Source organism: Pan troglodytes, chromosome 1 (genome assembly GCF_028858775.2).
Source record: "Pan troglodytes isolate AG18354 chromosome 1, NHGRI_mPanTro3-v2.0_pri, whole genome shotgun sequence".
Lineage (NCBI taxonomy): Eukaryota > Metazoa > Chordata > Mammalia > Primates > Hominidae > Pan > Pan troglodytes.
The window spans coordinates 39,570,763-39,581,308 of NC_072398.2; the positions used below are offsets into that span (position 1 = coordinate 39,570,763).

Here is a 10,546-nt window from a genome sequence, read left to right on the forward strand (position 1 = left end):
AGGAAGGTAGGTTCTTTTGGTTAACCACAGTGTGGGTCATGAGTATTGTGGGTCTTAGGAGTTCCTGCATTAACCCTTTATTTCTGGAGAAGATAAGTGGTGATGGGAGGGAGAGAGGAGGGCATTGTTTCTGGTGCTCTATGAGTGGCTGTTGGCAGATCTACCACTAACAGGTCAGTTTGGTAGGTGGACAATGATTGGGATAGGAGAGAGACTGAGCCAGCAGTGATAGTCTCTGAATCATAAATTGGTAAATGAATGACCCCTGAGGCTGGGTAGGAGTCATCCAGCTCTATCAGGACTTTCTGGGTTTATTTGAGATTGTTTTGCTAATAGTGGTTTCTTAAAAGCATCATGCATTTTCTTTCCTGCTTCTTAAGCACTGAGACATTTCAATGGCAGCTTAACTCTGAACTTACAGGTTTCTCGCACTTGAATGGATCATGTTCATAGTAAGAAGCAGAACGATTGGAAGCTAAGAAGACTCTCTGCTGTCCTTGACCTCTGCAAGTTGCTTTCTTAGATGGGTAGCAGAATGAAGAAGAATTGGCTCAAATTTCCAGTTTGGTTAAGCTGAAGCAGTAGTCTAGTGGGGAGTTTCATTAGGGGCCCAGATCCAGATCCTTCTCTTCAGCACCGTTGCCTCTGAAGAACAGCTCGGCAGAGTGAAGAGCAATATGGGGTTCCTGAGAGTTCTAGGGTCTCTATAAGTGGGAAAGGCCTCGTTCCAAGGTGACAAGGGGCCAGTGTGTCAGGTAGTCTGCTCTCTAGTGGGCCTGGGGCAAGAACAAGTGTGGGCAGCTCAACCTGTATCTTTCACTTGGGTGGCAAGTGGCATCAGGGCTGGAGGAGAGAGTTGGGATGGAGGATGGTGTCCCATGTCTACCACTGCCAGCTCCTGCTCAGAAAAGAATGTCAGCATCAGATTCAAGTGACTTCCTGAAGCTGAAAGCCTACTATAACAAAAGCGTTGGAATAGAAAACTCCTAAATTTAGAAGAAAATATAGGCCTGGGTTTGAACCCCAGTTCGGCAATTTACTAGCTGAGTATCATGAGTTAATTTTCTTAATCTCTTTACATTTCAATTCTGTTTTGTAAAAGTAAGATAGTATTTTGGTAAACTGTTTATAGAATAAAATTAAGTAATGTATGAGGAAAAATGCATCATAGCGTCTTGCAGATAATAGGTACTAAATAAATAGTAGTTTATTTCTTTCTTCTAGTGTCTTTTTATTCTATATAATATGAATTGAGCAATACCACTGAATGTTTTTCTCCCAAATCATTCCTCCATCCAGCTAGTTGAAGTTCTATAATTCCACGTCTCATTTCTTTGTTAAGATATTCTCCCTTAAATATGCTTTTGAAAAGTTACTGCTGTTTTTGGCTGATCAGAAATCAATATATCTCTGACCTACTAGGCCCTTGTAGGACATGTGAATGCCAGTGCTCATGGAGAAAGGTGGAGGAAGAGAGCCAGAGCGCAGTTCACCTCTGGGAGAGCAGACCAGAGTGGCTTCCGTGGGCACATGCTGGATTGAAGGTGAGAGACACAGGAAGTGTGGCACACGGGAGAGCCTGGGCCACACTTCATCCTCCCTCAGCAAATGTCAGTCACAGGCTGTCTAATCTCCCTTCTATGAAAGTGGAGATGTGGGCATCCTGAGGACTTGGGTAGAGTGTGAAGGTAAGGCCATTACCCACCTACAGGTGAGGAATATGGGACTGAGAAAGTCATCTAGGTGAGCAGTTGCATTCCAAATCCAGGCAGGCTATGGAAACAAGGCTTCAGTTTGGAGAGGCTAGTCAGAAAGGGAGAATCTAAGTGAGGGACAGCATTCAGGAAAGCCAGAGGTTCAAAGCCAGGATAAGCCATGGGGCCTGGGCTCTGCCCTGAGATGGTGGCTGCAGAGATGTTTTCTAGAGTGCCTGCAGCCCTGGGCAGGAGCAAGGATGGTCGGATGGAGTGTAATAGGGTTTTTTTCCCTGCAATCCAAAACCTGCCAGGAGTCCCCCACTCCCTGATTGGTTCTAACCACTCTTCTTGTCTCTTACCTAATAGTGAGAAGACGTGACTACTAAAGTTGAGGCCCCAAGTCTCAGCTTCTTTCCCCTCCAAAGCATGAGTGGAGGATTCACTTAAGGCCACTTTGGTAAGTCTAGATCAACTCTACTCAAAACTACTTCATTCCTTTGGAATAAAATCTTGAGTTTAGACTTTCCCAATACTCCTCATGGTATTGCAGTGGCCAGGAACTGTATTCTGTACTCAGGGCAGCTGAGACACTCTGGCATCAAGACCTAGCTCCCAGGAGCATTGGCCCCTCAAAAATCAGTCTTTTGAAGGATAAGGCATTTTCATCACCAGGGGGAATGAAAGACCACAAGGACTCCCTTGATCTTCCTCCCAGGGGGTTCATAATTCCATAGGCTAAGACTCTGAATTATGTGTTTTGGGGGAACATTGTGCTCTGTGTGATTGAATGTGTGATTCATTTGACACTGAGAATAAAACCAGGTTGAATAATAAGAAAATATAAGCCTCAGAAGATTTGAAGTAAAGCCTTGAAATCATTGTCGAATCATAAATTAACACCCATAACAAGAGTAAAAATTTACCCTGAATTTAGGACACTCTGTTTTTATTTTTTTCAACTGAGTTTAAATGCTTTCCATAAATCCCAGATATTTGGGGGCTGTAAAGATGATTAAACACCTAAAATGTACTTCCCTTGGACATAAGAAGAAAAATATTAAGCACTTTCTTAAACAAAGTCCGTAAGTGAGGACTGAGTTATGGTTTCTTTGAATAGTGAGGCTATGCCTTCCCTACTGAGGTCAAAAGGAAATGAAGAGAAAGGAAATCAATTGGAAAATGACTCTCATGCTTGAATCATTATTTTCTTCTTCCATCAGGCACCTGCTATTGGTTTTTATAAGTAATAGTAAAGTGATTAAAAACATACTGAAACCTTGACACAGAATCTGGGGGAGGGGGCCTGAGCAAAAGAGTCCTTGCTCCTTCATAATCCTGCCTCCTTGGTATCCCTGTCCCTCATTTTCATCCATCTTTTGAGCATGACTCATGCCCTAATGCTGCCCTGATGCTAAAGCATTTATATGGTGATTTGTCTTTCAAGAGAGTTTGTGCCTAGCCTTGCAAACAAACTACCAGCCCATCTCACAAACACTGAACTATGCCATCCCCAGTGCCCAGAAAAAATGTACTGATGTTTCTCCCACTTGCTATAAATGAGTGCTTGCCTCTTGATATCTTTAGTCATAGTCAAGTGGTCAAGTCAATTAGCACTGAGCACCACTTCTCAGATCCTACCATTTGATGTGTGAGGTAGGGGAGTGGCAGGCTAGCCAGTGCACCCCCAGAGATTGGGGACATAGGCTGCTTATTCATAGGCTCTGCTATCTCCATTTTTTAAAGATAATAACTTACCCAAGGTACCAGGTTAGTAAATGGCAGATGTGAGCCCAGGTCTCTTTAAGAGAAGAGGAACGTAAGAAGTTACAGAGAGGATAATGGGGGCATCTAGATGAATTCTGAAGGCTCACCATCCCCCGGGTTTCTTGACACCCTTCTGGTGTGCACTTGCTTAAGTGAGCTGTATTTATTTGATGTATCCAAATGGATGGCCACCATATATATACTTAGCATGATTCTGGGCACTGTGGCGTTAGAAAGGGCCAGCCAGACTTCACTTCTACAGCCTCTGCCACTGCAAACTTGAGTGAAAGCGGAGCAAAGTTGGAGTCTTGAAATATTGGGAACCAGAGAACCTGCCACAGAGCTCAGCACAGGAGAGAGAGGGAGTCAATTCTCAAGCCTGGAGAAATCCCCTGGGGTGGTGAGGTGGAGCAGGAGGACCAGAGAAGCTGCTGAGGATTTGAGCAGAGTCAGCCTCTGAGACAGTTCTTTTGTGTCTGTCTCGAAGGCTCCACTCTGTAATTTTGATGATTTTCCTGTCCATGAGCTCAGTCTCTCTAATGCTGGTTACCTAATGAAAATCCCATTCTGGTGCCTTGGGACCCCTACTCTGCCTCTTCCTGGATCCACAAAACTGGTGGATTATGCCCTAGTCCATTACTTTGCGTCTAGCTGATAGTGGACGTTCCTTGGATTGTGACTGCTTGTTGGTATTTACCAACAGCTACCTGGATTCTTTGTGCTCTGTCCTTTGCCCTTCCTTTCTCCTACCAGTGGGTCTTCCTCCAGCAACTGTGACCTGAGTCATGTTGGAGATGATGACAGCCTTTAATACTGTACCTCAGCTTCACCCTGGAGGGAGATGCCTGAAGACTCTGCCTCCACAGGCAGGTCAATGTCCTCAGCCCCTTCTCCCACTCCAATGTGACATCCTTGAGCAGATCCTTGATCTGTTTCTCTTTTCACCTCCATGATTCTTCAAGGAAAGTCTAAAATGAAGATTTAGTTCTAAGAGAGTCTGCAATATTGCTAGATAAGCAAGAAGTACAAGAAAAAATAAAAATAAAAAACAGCATTCCAAAGTAGGACACAGTCCAGTGCTAAGCTGTGTAATATGGCATGTGGTAGAAAATCTGAGAAGGGAAAGTAGCACAGGGCACTGGAATCAGGAACGGCTTCATGGAAGAGGTGAAACATGGGTTGGGCTTTGAGGATGGAGAGGTCAGTCTTCCATTTCCCCACTCTGGTTATAAGTGCTGTGTGCTCCCTCGGGAGAAGGGGGGTCCTTATGTATGTGGGCATCAAGGTCCCCAGTTTTTGGAGGATATGTGAGTGCCAGCAAAGGGGACCAGGAGGATAAGAAGGTCACACTCCCCTCTAGATGGTCATCAAGAGCTATTAGTTAGGAAACCTGTTATTGACCAACAGATATTAAATCTTGGCTGCTTGTCCATATGGGTAATGATCATAATAGAATCTACTCTTCTGCCAAATGGATACAGATAAAATCTTGGAGAATAAAAAAAGACTTAGCTTTCTTGAGAGGGAACTCTCATTGAAATGGCATCTATGAAGAGCAGATGCTCTATTCTTAAGTAAGGCTGCAGGGAAGCTAAGGGTATGAGTGGAACACAGGATGGGGAGGTGGGAAATTAAGGCAGGAAGGGGACTGGAGTCAAGTCTGGTACTAAAGCAGTAATACAGGGCTTTTGAACCAGAGGTTTGTATAACAGATACGTGTGGAACTTTGGTGAATTGCATACGTCAGCTCCATTTTTATCCCAAGATTCTAATACAGGAGGTCTGGGTGAAGTGGAACCTCCAGCTGGAACATAAGAGGATGTGGTTGTACTTACTCACATCCCCTGCCCACCTGAACCCTGGGAAGTGCTGACTGAATGAATGACAACCACATTGACAATGAACAGGACTTGGGAACCTGGTGGGGCAGTGATTCTCAAAGTGTGGTCTGTAAACCACCTGCATCTCAGTTACCTTGGACCTAATGAATGGAATCTCCAAGAGATGGAAACTAGGAATCTGCCTTTTCAACAAACACAACAGGACAGCAGATACTTAGACACTTACATACTAAGGTTTGAGAACCACAAGAGAAACAGTAAGTACAGAAGCCCACCAAGCTCATACAAGCAGTAAGTGTTAGAGCTGGGATTAAAACCCAGGTCTGACTGACTTTCCAGGATGTAAAGGAAATCCATCCTTTTGCTATTATGTCAAGCTGCCTCTAAGAGCAGGTAACAGGAGGAATTTCAGGCTGGCTGTGCTCAGGCAGGGGCGACTACAGGAAGATCAAATCTGGAGGTAGACAAAGAGGACCTCACCACAAAAACTGCTGGGCTGAGGCAAGACCCACACTTCAGAGGGATTGAATGGGGATGCTAATTAATACCTTTGTTCTTAAGAATCAGCAGGGTTCCAGGAAGAAGGGCAAGAACCCCGGAGCTGGGTCAGAGGTACAAGGTAGGAACCTAGTTCCTAGTTCCTAGAAATAAGAAATGTCTTAGGAATCAATGTGGATCCTCAGAGTTGATTCAGAAGCCAGAGATTCCTTAAGTTCTCTCTGGCTAGGGTCAGGACTGATCCCCAAATCTGGTAAGTACTCCTAGTGAGGTAGACATTCAGTCCTGGGTAGGAAGCTGTGCTATCCTATAGTTGTAAATACTGGTTGCCCATTATCAATTTGAAGGGTACTGAGAAGGCCTGTGTTTATACTCATAGGGCAAAAGCTCCCACCCAGAGTTCTAGTCTTTCTATTGCCTTTAACATAGTGATCTTAGAGAGATTCTCTTCTTCACATGCTGACCCTAGGGCTGAAACTCAGCCTCTAACCCCTGGTCTTATTCCTGGGACAAATATTTATTTATTTCTCTTGGCTCTTCTGCATCTGATCTCCTTCTGATATTTGGAGAATTCTTGACCCTGCAAGTCTCACTGAAATGTGGATCTGGACTCTGTTAACAAATATCAGAAACTCAATTTTCCAGTCTTCTGAAGCTAGGGTGGGGAAAATGATGTGGACTTAACAAGTTAGATAATCAGAGAGAGCAATCTGAATTTTATTTGGGAGTGAGTGTCCAAGGGCAGCAGAGGTAGGCTCAGCATCACAGCTGGTGGAGTTCTCATGGTGGTCATCACATTCTGGAGTCCAGCAGTGGCTGCGGAGGAGTCCTTGCTCTCGTTTCCGTGGAATGAACTTTGCTCTGTGTCTGGCTGCATAGCCCCTCTGCCTCCTGGCAATTCTGTAAATGACCCAACATCCTTCTAGTTAATTACTTTGCTACTAAACAAGTCAGAAATGTATTAAGTTTCCCTTAGGAAAACATAAGCCCCTCTAGGTTTTTCAATGGAGAGAATTGGATATCAGGAATTGGATTGGTGGATGATGGGGAAGCTGAAAAGCCAAACAATGGTGAAGAAACCTAAAGATGAACAGTTGCAGAATGTTGTTAATTACAAAGGACTGGAGTCATAGTGGGAGGAGGAGGCTGAAGCTAACCAATGTGAGCTTCAATCATGCCTTGTCTAGTGGAGATGAAGCTTACCTGATGCAATGTAGTCAGAGGCATGGCCTGAGGCAAAGCAAGGAAGAAATAACTACCCTGATCTTCCTCCCTGTCTTTCCCCAGGCTGCCACCAGTGCACCATTGGCAGAACCATTGGCAGAGTCCAGCTGGCAAGAGGGCCTCGTCATCCCTGCAAGACATAGCAGAGCAAGGGAAAGGTGGGGAACCGATGGCAAATGACAAGCCCACAGTTAGTCTCTGCAGCTTTCAAATAAGAATATTGCTGGTCAGATGCTAAAAGAGGACATCACCACAAGAATATATTAGAGACAAAAAATTTACAGGCTGGGTATTTCTCAGGTCAAGTAATATTCTGTCTAGCAAGAGAACTATGGGTACATAGCGCAATCATAGATTTTACTTAGTTCTGCTTAACACTCGTGTCTGTTTTGGTTTGCTTATTTCACTGTATTTCATACCCTTGGGCTGTCTGGCCTTCTCTTTTAACCTAGAACCCTGAGGAGGGGAGGCGGGTCAGTAATAACCACCTCCCTCTGCAAACTTCCACATCTCCAGTCCTTTCCAGAATTCTTTTACCACCTTGACCTGAGGTTTTTATTCTGCCCACGGGTTAGGGTGCCATAGTTCATTGTGAGAATGATCTAAGGGAGTCTTAAGTCATCAGGTCATCAGGGAGGTGCTAGACACCTGGCAGAGGAGAGATCCAGAGTTAGAAGAGGCCCCAAACACCTGCAGCCCTGTGGGGGCGATGGGAAAGCCTGCCTTCAGGTGAAAGAATCCATCCCTTATAGTTTGTGACCCTGAGCACTCAGCCCCTACACTTCCTTTTTCTTGCTTTGCTCTTGCTTTGAATTAAAATTAGGAACTGAGCTTTTTTTCATCTTGATACCTTCAGTACTTAACGTAGACCACTGTAACCGTGGTGACAAAAAAAAAAAACACAAACTATGAATGAGTAAATAAGAGAAACAACGAATGAATAACAGCTGCTATGACAATTAAGGCATATGCTCCATTGTGTGGCCATGTGAGATAAATGTCTCCTAACTCACTGCTCTTTCTGTGGCTGTCCCTGGAGATGGGCATGCGCACCTCACTGCCTTTCCTGCTGTGGGAGGTGAGAGGACTGGGGAGCCCAGAAGCCCAGAAGATGCTCCTGCCAGTAGAGGGCTCTTCCTCTCACTGCTCCGAAGGGATGGCACAGCGGCTGAGCACGATGCTATGGTGGTGTCTGCCCACCTCTGTCCTTTCACCCACATCTCCCCCGTCACACTACTGGCCAGGTCAGGCTGGCATGGGAAATTTCCCTTAGGAGACCTGCAAGCTTATGGCTTTCTCTTTTTAAATGGTGGTTTCTATGATAGGGAAGGAGTGGGGACTATTATCCTAAAGCCAAACTCACTAAATTTTCAATATGGCAAAAGAAAATAAAGCAAGGGAAGACTTAGCACATCTTAGCTTATAAATTCTGGCTGTCCTATGTGACTTTCTGTTCTGAGTGAATGCGTGATTTTTCCAATGACAAAGAGGGTTCTAGAGCCCCATAACTTGGAAATGGCTTGGTCTTGGTCTATATTGATGGATATCTTTCTACCTCCACCTATTTCTCCATGAAAACCTCCCCCTTACACACACACACACACACACACACACGCATACACACACACTGCACACTGGTGTTCTGCCAGCCCCAAGGCCTCCTTCCTACTGCTAATTTATGATTCCTCCTTCCTGGTGTCGGTTTTGGCTGATACTAAAGTGGCTAGTACCTCTTTGGAGATCTTTGGAAAACTCCAGTGAGTTGGAAAAGACCAGGACATGGAATCTGTAGAATAACGCTGGATGACATCTGGTTGGATGAAAAATGGGGACAGTCTGACCCCAAGCAGCTTGCCAGAAGCTAGGAACAGCTGCTTCTCAAGGGGGATGTGTCATCATCGCATCTCCTGAGTGGCCCATTTTCTGCTCTATAGGAGGTAAATAAACATAACACCACCTGAAAATTGGCCTTTTGAAAAAAAGGCTTTTTTTTGAAAAACCATCACGGAGGTTCTAACATTGAAAACTGGAAGCCCCTGGAGCCAGAGTCATGGGAGGAAGTAGGAACGTGAGGGCCAACGGACTAACTGGTCTCTCTTACTGGGGCCATCTATTAACCCCAAAGAGGATGTCTACTTCAGTTTCTACAGTAACAGCTTTAGGGCTGCCCAGTGGGCATCTAGTGGGAGAGAAGGTGCATATTTGGGGGAAATTCTTTAAACACCAAGCTGTTGTGTGTCTCCCACATGGTGTGTGCAGGGCTCTGTGTATCTGTGCTTCACTAGCATCCTTCTCTTTCTCTTCCTTTCTCATCTTTTCACTCTGTCTTTCCACTTCTGTCTCCTCTGGTCTCTGTCTCACTCTCTACTTTGTCTGTCTTCTGTCTCATAGTCTCCCTCTTCACCTAGTTTTCTTTCTCAGGTTTTCATTCTTCCTCCTCAGCTTGGCTCTCATTTTCTTATTGTGCTGGGTTGAATAGCGTCCCCCCAAAATTTGTGTCCTACCTGGAGCTTCAGAATGTGGTTCTATTTGGAAATTGGGTCATTGCGAGTGACTTATTTAATTGGTTATTTAATTATTCAATTGGTTATTTAATTAATCGCCATCTCAGTTAAGATGAGGTCATTCTGGTACAGGTGCACCATGAATCCAATATGATGGTATCCTCATAAGGAGAGGAGAAGAGACACAAAAACAGACACACCCTGGCAGATCACTGTGTGACTACGGAAACAGAGACTGAAGCAATGTGTTTACAAGCCAAGGAACACCATGAATTGCTGGCAATAACCCAAAACTACAAAGAGGCAAGGAAAGAATCTTCCCTAGCACCTTCAGAGAGAACATGACCCTGCTGACATCTTGATTTTGGATCTCTAGCTCCCAGAACGGTGAGATAATATATTCTTTTAAGCCACCAATTTGTGGTACCCTAGGAAACAAATGAATTTATCACTAAGTTCATGCATACTTCTTCTCCCTATGCATAGCACGCCCCCCACACAACCCACCCCCCCCCACTGCCTTTTTTCAGATTCAAACCATTGATCTCACCCATTGCATTTCTGGCATCAGGTGTCAGCTGGCTCATTTTCTTTGAGGCAAAGTTCATATCCACTGGATTCACACCTCAGTTGCCACATGGGCTGCTTCTCTGCTCAGAAATGTCAGGAGTTTTTAAATAGTTCATAAAAGGGACCCCCTTTTGACCTGACCCTCCCAGGTAAGTATGCTGTCTTTGAGGACCACAGAAAGGTTCAAGAATCTGGGTTTTCAGTCTCCACATGGCTCTGGGCAAGTCTCTTAACCTCCCTGAATTCTTTCAATGGCTTCATCAATTTAAAAAAAGGCAACTGCTTTAGTCTTTCCTGCCTCTGGAGAATGTTGTTAGTGTGAAAAGACCTTCAAAAGTACAACAAAGAATGCTGTGCACATTTATAGCCCTTTATTATTCAGACTTAGGAGGCTGGGATGAAATAAATATTTATGGAACCCAGAAGGTGACATGGAATTTTATGGATA

The 10,546-nt window shown here is 44.6% G+C and overlaps 1 long non-coding RNA gene across 1 annotated transcript; it reads left to right on the forward strand.

The window, feature by feature from the left end:
- Window positions 1-1,426: 1,426 nt before the first annotated feature.
- Window positions 1,427-9,910, forward strand: LOC100612275 (uncharacterized). The gene is made up of 4 exons (XR_001716835.1): window positions 1,427-1,544; window positions 2,064-2,154; window positions 7,088-7,182; window positions 9,661-9,910. It is a non-coding gene; the product is annotated as an uncharacterized LOC100612275 (long non-coding RNA).
- The last annotated feature ends 636 nt before the right edge of the window (window positions 9,911-10,546 follow it).